The sequence below is a fragment of the Pleuronectes platessa genome, chromosome 22, assembly GCF_947347685.1.
Source record: "Pleuronectes platessa chromosome 22, fPlePla1.1, whole genome shotgun sequence".
NCBI classification, from domain to species: domain Eukaryota; kingdom Metazoa; phylum Chordata; class Actinopteri; order Pleuronectiformes; family Pleuronectidae; genus Pleuronectes; species Pleuronectes platessa.
In genome coordinates, this window is record NC_070647.1 from 12,553,818 (window position 1) to 12,564,793 (window position 10,976).

Below are 10,976 nucleotides of genomic sequence, written 5' to 3' on the forward strand. Positions count from 1 at the left end.
TACTGTAACCGAGGTCACGCGTATTCCCAGTAAAGCACTGAGGCTCCACTGTGAGGACTTCTCTCTAAATCAGGGGACCCCCCCCAAAAGAATACAGCCCCCTCCAGAAGATTTCAGGACTTATTAGAAAAGAGAGAAACATGACGTCAGCATTTAGCTTTGTTCCTTTACTCGCCTTGAGCTGTTTCATTTCTGCATTATAGAATCATAACTACTTTAAATACTTATAGCACCTTTAATGTACCATGGTTATTAACGCTGACTACACACACATAACCGCTTTGCATTGACTTCCATTAATAAACTTAAGGTACTGGTCATACTTGAACAAATGAGGCCGGACCAGCAAAAATCCTGAGAGTGTGATGATTTGAGCGGGGCTGTGTTTTATGAGCCATGAGCTGAGCGTTTCATCGACTGGAGGAAGAACGTGTTTTTTATTCCTTCTTCTCAGAAAGAGGCTGCAAGTGTGCAGTCGCAGGTGAGGATGAAAGAAGAGGGCACAACAGCCGTGTGCGTTTTGAAATGAAAAAGAGGTTTATTCTATTATACGGTCCAAAGGGGCTGAGGTGAAGCAGGAAGGCGCTGCTGTTCACTTAAAGACAGGAACTGGAAAGGAAACAAGCTCGACAGAAACACTTCGGACCCTTCGAGGTGACCTGTGAGTGGAATTGAGAAAGTCAGGGACTCAATGAAAAAGACACACAAGCCTTCAGTTTCTTTATTTGGACCTGCACCAAATGGCTCACACTCATAGATTCCAAGATCCAAGAATAGTTATTTGAGATATCTGTGGAAATGACAAAAAAGAAAGTTGACACAGTTTCTTTCCTGGAACCCAGTTCGGTACTTTTTGTGTAACCCTGCTGACAAACCAGCAGCCAAGCGCACAGGGGGGACGATGACGTCAATCTATACATGAATTACGGCCTGTTTCGCACACAGCACACACACTAGACTGCCGGCAAACACACACATGGATACAGTAAAACCACAAAGCGTGTCTTTCTTTTTTAAACACTCAAACATTGAGCTTGTCCTGCGGGGGAAAGGTGCCTTTCATCGGGGATTAAACACATTACTCCAGCCCATAATCCCCAGAATAATTATCACCTGAACGGCAGGAATTTCATTACGTTAAGTGTGTGTGAGCAGGACGCCACACGATGTGAGCACTGCGAACCTGTGTCCCACTTTCCAAAGGGCTTCCCACGGCGTCGGAAAGGGGCTGATGTTGGTGTTTGTTAATTTGTGCATCATATTTCTTTTTTCCAATAAAAAATTTGTTTTGGACAAATAAATATGAAATCAGCTTTAATCCTCGATTCCTCAAGCTAGGTGTGTCTCACTTGATCACGTTGCATTCAGACCTGTGGCCTCCAACAATCACTAACTGTTGACAGCACTGTGGAAGGTGGGGCAGGTTGAAAAAAGAACCAATTCAATTATGGAAGCGGATTCGATGAAGGAGCTGGATCCAGGAACTTTTTTTCTCTTTTCTTTCTATCGATGCAAAATGTGCACCCAATTCGAGCAGGGTGAAATTTGTTGAAGCAGGTCAAAGTTTGGAGTTTGTCGCGGTTCTCTTTATTAACTTTCACTCTCTGAAAGCAAGAATCATAATCTATCTATTCCTTTGCAATCACCAGGCCTCCTGGAACTTTGCCAAACACAAATCTCACGCTGACCGAGAAGTGAATGTTGCTTTAGCGGTTTTCCAGAATCACACCTCTGTCCGCTTTCAGGATCGTACCGCTCATAACTCAGCAGCACACGATGGAGCCATTAAACCGGGTGTAGATTGTTGGACTGAACCGATTTGGGGTCGTCCTGCGATGAGAGGTTTTTAAAAAATGGCCTCCCCACAGATTTTCTCTCTTTCTGCAGCCGTTCCTAGAAACCAAGCGTTTACACGAGATAACAGTTATCCTGCCAAAACCTCCTCATTCTTCACTTCCTAGAAACAGGGAGTTTTCCTCAGACGCCAGTTACTGCACGCACTGAATGAATAACGGCTGTGTGGATGAAGGAGCTGGACTGGGGTGAACCTCCAGGCAGGGGCGTTTCTAGGTTTGAAAGAAAGGGGGGGCTTAGCCCCTAAGGATGCTGAATGTTTGCGCCCGCAAAAATTCAGCCTCCCCTGTGTTTACGGATGACGATGTCACCTTGTGTTATCAGCATCAGAGCGGCAAACACAAACAAACCAGCTTCTTTAAAAACAGAGCATTGATTGACTCTAACAGTTCGTCCGGTTCAGACCGAGTCATAAAGATGACTCTTAAGAATGTGACACGGGAAGATGAAGGCTTCTACAGGTGTGCGTCAGACAGCTGCAGAGTCCAGAGAGCTGGTTATCAGTGAGACCGGACAGAGGTCAGCTGAACATCATCACTCTGCTGTGTGTTCTATAGAAGTGGATCAGTGTCACATATCAACTGTTGTTTCTTTTAGGAAACTTCACATCAGAGGAGACTCCAGCCTCCACTGTTATTTTTCTTATTCATATACATCTACTTGTTTTGGAGGAAATACTCAATATTAATCAACACATTTTTCATTATTGAGTGAAGCCTTTTGGTTGTCTGGTTCTCCTCCTGCTCTGTCTTTTCATCAAGGTCTAATTTCATCAGGAAGATCCCTCAGGATCTAATGAGATGAAAGAAACTAGAATGGGACTCAGTAGAGCTCATATTCACCAAGGCCCAGCAGTCCCCTTAAATACAATCAAGCTGCACCAAATTTCACACACTCATAGATATCAGTCCTCTACATACGGCAGATTTTTTTCATTAAGGTCCAAGAATTATTCCCTAGGAAAACGTTTTAAAAGCACAATGTTAAAGAAAGAGTTAAAAAATGACTGGATCGGCTTAATACCAAAATACAGTGGGCCCTTTCCTGACACTTACTACATCTGTCCGCCAAGTTGATTGGAAATCCAATTGTTGTTGTTATTATAACAGTTTTATTCATTTAAACAAGTATTATGTCGTCTTGATCAGGTTCCTGGAAATGGATCTTTGCTTCATGTGGGGTTCTACTTCTGATCGTCATTCCTTTGACTGTTTGGCTCGTTTGTCACTACAGGTTAGTATTTATAAAATCTTCATCCGTCTTGACTTCCTACTTTCTACTGCATGAACGACAAGCCCAACAGGTGGTGAAGTAAATGATTCACTGCCTGTTGTATTTTCCTGAAGGTACCAGAAGTTCTGCACTTGGAGCTGCTGGCCAGTTTCCAAACAGGAAGTTCCAGCAGGGGTGCTTCCTGCCACCAAGTTGGATGTGACGGAGGTAAAGTGGGACCTGTCCTGGATGGAGATGTCCAAACTGTTGGAAAAGGATTCTTATTGTGGCACTTAAAGGGAAACTCTCTTCTGAAGCCCAGAGACTTAACTATTGGGTCAAACCTATGAGAAAGCTCAGTCAGTGCTGCAATTTGTAGTATTTGATGGTCACATGTCAAAATAGTGCTGCCTGATATATTTTTGAATTGAATTAAATGAGATGTTTAGGATTTATAAGGATGATTACATTTGCTGATGGTGCAGATTTGATAGCTTCCAATACAAATGTTATTGTTTCAGTTGTCACATTTGTCAATGTCAATACTCTTGCACATTTAAACGTCTCTCCTTTGAGTACATTTTGAAACTAAGAATCGTATTTGTTATATCTTATTATCTAATCATTAATATAATTGACTGTTCTAAATCATTTTACATGTATCAATTCTCCTGTGTTTGTTCGAGGTTCCATGTTGTTTGCTCCCTTTGAATCGTTATTTGCTATTTCTTGTCGTCTGAAGTTATAAAAGTCATGGAAATCGTCGTGCTTGTTTTATATCTTTTAAGGCAGAATAAAAAAACAACTACCAAGAAACTAGAAATAACTATAAAGATTAACCAAACAAATGAAGTTCATATATTCCAACAGCCTCTATAGCGGTCAAACCAGTTAGGCCTCATTGATAGACCATGTTAGCTACCAATTTGTTGCATTTTGCATTAATAGATCACTACAAACAGTACACGTCTTCTTAAATAGACCTAAAATCAACTTTAGACAGAAAGATGTTAAGAATCTCCAGTACTAAGAATCTAAAACAGTAAAAATTAACTCTGAGATGTTTTTGAAATCCGACCTTCAAAATCATACTGTCATGCCATGTGTAAGGTAGGGCAGTCGGTGGATGAACAGAATGTGTGTCCATTCATCGTTGAGGAAGATATCAGGAAGTCCTACTGACAAACATTGTTGTGCATTTTAAAGAACAAAGTATTTTCATGTGAGAGAACAAGCATTTCAATGAAAACTAGGGCTACGCAAAATGATCAAAATGTCATATCCTCTTGTAGAAGTCATTTCATATCCAGTTAATCATATGTATTGTAATTGGTCATCCGTCCCCGTGATTCTTTAGGTTTTGTTTGAGCTCTGAGTTGTATTACTCTCATCCATAGACACCTATGAAGGTATTTTCTGCTGCAAAACACTTGTGCAATGGAATTTGTGGTTGTAGAAAATCGTCTTATCTTAAATATTCTCCATACAGTGTGACATGAACCTCTTGGTAAAATAAATTTAAACTATTTAAGTCTGAATTTTGTTTGGAAATATCCTGGGTTGTATAATGTTCACATGTTCGTTTGTGATGAAATACTGCGGCTAAGAGTTACACGACGAAATGAACAATGTATTTTGTTTCATTTATTACATGCATATGTTAATGTATATAAACATATATGTAAATATATATTGTATATATATATATATATATATAATATATATAATATGTATATATATATATATATATAAATACTAAGACAAGAAGGTGATAAGACAGGAGCCATTAAAAAAATTAAAGATCAGATGCTGCAAGAATGACGCAATTAAAAGTCCACCAAAATGAAATGTCCTGTTTTTATTTACAGAAATAAATGATCGCAAAACTTCCTCATCAGTAGGTGGTTATATCACCATAGCAACCAGATGCTAAGATTTGAAATAGAAGATTATTTTGATTGACAGGGACACTCTCTCAATACCTCCTTTGATGCTTTGATGAACAGCATCAAAGTTGGTATTTTGATAGGAGACCTCTGATTGGCTGTTGATTGCTTTAAATACTGTTAAATTTTAAGACAGCTGCTATTGCACTCTGACCTTGACTGAGGTAAGTCATGTCTCACCCTCTCTCTGTGTTTACCCAGCATGCTAACCAATACAATTCAGGCTCATTATTCAAGTTTGAAATTAAACCACTGTATAATATGAAGCTTCTGCTGTTACATGTTGATAATGTGCGGTTTTCTGTTGCTTTTATGACAAATGTGAAAATATTGTTGCTGGCTTCTTTTGTGTTATCTGCTGCTTATCTTAATGAGTGATATGTGTTAACGTGATGCTAAGTAGCGTTAGGTCACCGAGGCCAGGCAGAGCGAGGCATTGTGGACAAAACACCTGTAGCACCAGGAAATGTTCCCATTTCACATCTTATTCTACCAAACGATGTGTTTTGTAACATTGGGAAGATTAACCTTGGTGTTTAACTTTAGTATTTAAGATAAAGTAAAAAAACAACAGCTTCCATCACTGCCAATCAAATTCAGATTCAAATTCAAATCAAAGGGGCTTGTTGCCATTTTTGGTCCCATTTTTTCTGGGACTAATGTTATTTCAGAGAAAACTTTTCTGGAAGGAGCATCAACTTGCAAAACTTGCTCACACGGTCCCATTTTTTTACTCTCACAAATTTCAAATATATCTGTGTGTCCGGCAAAGTCTTGGAATTCTCCCGATGTCTTTATTTCACAGATAGGACTTATAGTTTCTGAATTATAGTTGTTTGAGTGGTGCACTCAGAGTTTAGATTTCTCTCTTCCCAGTGAGGAGAGAGCAGTTGCATTCAGTTGAGTTTCCATGGCAACCAGATACACAAGTAGCAGAAGGGGAGTCAGCAGAGCATGCTAACCAATACAATTCAGGCTCATTATTCAAGTTTGAAATTAAACCACTGTATAATATGAAGCTTCTGCTGTTACATGTTGATAATGTGCGGTTTTCTGTTGCTTTTATGACAAATGTGAAAATATTGTTGCTGGCTTCTTTTGTGTTTTCTGCTGCTTACCTTAATGAGTGATATGTGTTAACGTGATGCTAAGTAGCTTTAAGTCGCCGAGGCCAGGCAGAGCGAGGCATTGTGGACAAAACACTTGTAGCACCAGGAAATGTTCCCATTTCACATCTTATTCTACCAAACGATGTGTTTTGTAACATTGGGAAGATTAACCTTGGTGTTTAACTTTAGTATTTAAGATAAAGTAAAAAAACAACAGCTTCCATCACTGCCAATCAAATTCAGATTCAAATTCAAATCAAAGGGGCTTGGTGCCATGGTGATTGATGAGGGAAGTTTTATTTCCCCAAAAAATTTACTGGTGATTTTTTGGTTAATGTGTAGTTTGAATGTGTTGAAGGACAAGTTGACGGAAGCTTAAGTTAATGCTAGGAGCACATTACATGAGGTGTGTAGCTCCTTTAAGGAAAAAAACAATCCCTCTCTATTGGGTCTAATGTTATTTCAGAGAAAACTTTTCTGGAAGGAGCATCAACTTGCATAAGTTGCTCACACGGTCCCATTTTTTTACTCTCACAAATTTCAAATATATCTGTGTGTCCGGCAAAGTCTTGGAATTCTCCCGATGTCTTTATTTCACAGATAGGACTTATAGTTTCTGAATTATAGTTGTTTGAGTGGTGCACTCAGAGTTTAGATTTCTCTCTTCTCTCAACCGGTGCATTCAGTTGAGTTTCCATGGCAACCAGATACACAAGTAGCAGAAGGGGAGTCTCTCTCTCTCTCTCTCTCTCTCTCTCTCTCTCTCTCTCTCTCTCTCTCTCTCTCTCTCTCTCTCTCAATCTCAATCTCTCGCTTAAACCAGCCAGTCTGTCTCTCTCTCTCTCTCTCTCTCTCTCTCATTCTCTCTGCGTGTGTCTCTCTATCTGTGTCAATTGTTTTATATTGAATGTTTGATTGATCAAATTCCCCTAAATCTTACACACTATTTCATCCTGTCACCTGCAGACATAAAGCCTTTTGACTTCAAGTTCCAGACAAGAGCAGAAACTTCTTCGGAAAATAGTGCATCAACTCATCCAACAGCTTCTTCAGAAGATAGATCTACTCTCTGTGGTGAACCATGGAGAAACCAGATATTCTGAAGATCCTCAATGACGAACTCCTCACAGCTTACAGGAAGATCAATGCTCTTAAGGAGGAGGTGTGGCAGCTGCAAGACCAGCTTCAAGACAGAGATGAGTTCATAAAGATGGCGGTGGAGAAGGAGAAGGAGAAGGAGAAGGAGAAGGAGAAAGAGAAAGAGAAAGAGAAGGAGAAAGAGAAAGAGAAAGAGAAGGAGAAGGAGAAGGAGAAGAGGAAGGAGATTGAGACCGAGACCGAGAAGGAGAATGAGATCCAGGCCCTGACGGAGAAGGTGGAGCAGCTGGAAAACCAGCTGAAAGAGAAAGATGTTGTCATAGCGAAGGAGGTGAAGAAACGGCGCGCTCGCCTCAGGGCCTATCTCGACTGCCTTGCTGAGCTAACTGACTGTCAGGCCAAGATTAAGATGATGGAAGCAAGGCTGCACCAGGAGCGACCCCAGCCTGATACAGGATGTAGCAGTGAGGTGGAGGTGGAGAAGGAGAAGGAGAAGGAGAAGGAGAAGGAGAAGGAGAAGGAGAAGGAGAAAGAGAAGGAGAAGGAGAAAGAGAAGGAGAAAGAGAAGGAGAAGGAGAAAGAGAAGGAGAAGGAGAAGGAGAAAGAGAAAGAGAAGGAGAAGGAGAAAGAGAAGGAGAAGGAGAAGGAGAAGGAGAAAGAGAAAGAGAAGGAGAAAGAGAAAGAGAAGGAGAAAGAGAAGGAGAAGGAGAAGGAGAAAGAGAAGGAGAAGGAGAAAGAGAAGGAGAAGTACAAGGACAAGGAGAAGGACAAGGAGAAGGAGAAACTTGTGACGATCTACAATGTCGAAATCCTCCGAGCCAACAGGAACATTTTGATTCTTAAGGAGGAGGTGTGGCGGCTGGAAAACCATCTTAAAGACAGAGATGATATCATAAAGATGGCGGTGGAGGAGGAGAAGGAGAAGGAGAAGGAGAAGGAGAAGGAGAAGGAGAAGGAGAAGGAGAAGGAGAAGGAGAAGGAGATTAAGATTGAGACTGAGACCGAGAGGGAGATGGAGACGGAGAAGGAGAAGGAGAATGAGATCCAGGCCCTGACGGAGAAGGTGGAGCAGCTGGAAAACCAGCTGAAAGACAAAGATGTTGTCATAACGAAGGAGGTAGAGAAAGGGCATGCTCGCCTCAGGGCCTATGTTGACTGCTTGGCCGAGCTCACTGACTGTCAGGCCAAGGCTAAAATTCTGGAAGGAAGTCTGCACAAGTGAGCAGTGAGGTGGAGGTCAACATGGAGAAGGTGAACGAGAAGGTGCTTGCTTCAGGGCCGAAAGGAGACGAAACTGCAGCAGGAGAAAACTCCAACTATGGGACTGAGCTACAGAAAGGAGAAGGCCGAGATGAGCTGGAGGAGAGAGAAGAGGTGGAGAAGCCCCCGCCCTCACCCTTTTTCTACTCCTCAAAACAAACCCCTCCCCTGTCCCCCTTTGTACATATTTGAAATGATCTAATGATGTGTTGTAAATATGTTAAGCTTTTTGAATAAAAATAACTAGTATAGTAACATCTACCTCTGTCTTTCTGAATATACACACAGGATTCATTGATCAATTAACACAGTGTTGGAGTGAAACAAATCAGTGTGATTCATTTAGTTTGCTACTATTCATATGAACACAGCAGAGCATAGACAAACAATGTTTCTTAACTTTTTTACATTTGGTCAAATCTATATATTAATTATGACAACAATACAATAATAATAGTATCATCTCATCTGAGGGCCCACCCATCACACTGACCACGCCCATCTGACACGCACACACACTCACGCACACACACACATGCACACACACACACACACACATACACGTACACACACACGCATACACACACACGCACGCACACACACACACACAAGTCATTATCATTTATATATTTACTGTATATATATACACATTTATTTCAATTTATTCATGGTTGAGGTCAATATCAGATCATAAGACATGTTCATGGCCCTGAAGTCAATTTAAAATGACATGTAGCATGTTAGAGTTATAAATAACTTGTCCATGTGTAAAACAATAGTTTAATTAAAAAAAAAAAAAATCACAATAATTATTTTGGGGGGCTGAAGCACATTTTAGGGGGGCTTCAGCCCCCCTGAAACAGGCCTAACGACGCCCCTGCCTCCAGGCTTTGCACAGACTTAGAGTGTGATATTTTTGACAGCAACTCGGCTAAATGTGTAATCCTGCTTTCGCGAGGTAGCCTTTGTTTGCTCTTACACAGTAGAGAGAGGATCGTGAGGCCCGTTCTTGACTACTCTGCGCATGTGTCTGTGTGTGTGTATGTGCATGTGGCGGCTCAAACAGCAGCTGTAAAGGCCCCACCTGTAATTCTGCTTGAACCTCAATAACACTTCTCCTGTAACAGTAGATCCTCAGGGGATGCGGCAGCTCTGCTCCACAACAAACAAAGCTGTGAGCAGGTATTGCAAAACACCGGCACAACCTGCCACACAGGCTTTTGTGTTTACAGTGTCATTCTCTGCCGATCGGCAATTGCTTTGATTTGTGAATAGGAGTTATTAATAGCGTGCCTGTCATGCAAGACACTCGAATTCAGAGAAAGTCTCATAGGTGAGAGAAGTGATGGGTCTTATGTAACCCGGGAACACTTCCAGGCTGCGTCCTCAATCAAAACCATCCAGTTTGAATCATCCAGTGTTATTTGAGATGTTCTTCCACCACAGCAGCAGGTTTGGCAGGTGTAATGAGGTGAAGGTATATGAAAGGAAAGCAGCTGCCTTTTGACAAACTCTGCTAACTTAAAAAAATAGAAGAGAAATTAAAATAAAATAAACTTATATAGCACCTTTAACAACAGTTCTCAATGCTTGGTGGTAGTTCCCAATGTGAAATGTAAGTACAGCAGGTTAAAAGATGATTTTATCATTATTAGTATGTTCCAGTTCGTGTAGTTGTGGCCAGTCGGAGGAAGTACTCAAACATTTTACTCAGTAAAAACATTAACTCGAGTAAAGTAAAAGTACCATATAATTAGTTTTTATTTAGGACAAATACTTGCTTTTAAATATATTAAAAGTAAAAGTACTTGCAGAGAGTAGCCTATTCCCTAATGCAAAGTCTACTCGTCATTTTACCTGAGTCTCGGCCTCTTCTGAAGCTGTGTTAGTTGTTTCTTCTTCACCGGGGATGCTGCTGCTGCAGTAGACTGGTCTAATGTGACCTGGCCACTCTGATTGGATCAATTCCCCTCTCGTAATTGATTACGCTTTAAAGCATTTTTACTAAAAACACGTGAGCACGAACGCAACGTAGTGTTGTGTAGTGTATTTGCTGACGTATGTTGTGAAGTAAGTCAAAACAGAAAAGCAAAGTCTTCCCACTGGCAATCAGAAAGGAGTCAAGGAGTCGCCTTTAAAATCAGGCATGTTTGGGGGATTGATAGATATGAGTGTGAGATGTAGTTCATTTAAATGTGGCTTCATAAGTAAACTGTTGGTTCTTGGCGGGGGATCATTCTTGTTTCCTTCAGCCGTTTCCTGAGTCAAACTCAGGAGCGAGTCTGCCCCAATCCGATCTGTCTGCATATCCAGAGGTCCCAGCCTCACGTCTCTCCTGAGACTTCATCAGGCAGACTGGAGGCTCGTCTTCAACTGATCTTAAACAACTTGAGACTCAGACTTGCTCCAACTAATTTAAAATCAGCTTTGGCAAAACGTGAAACATGTGGGATGATACTGACTGGCACAAACAATACAGTCCTTTGTCTGTCCTTGT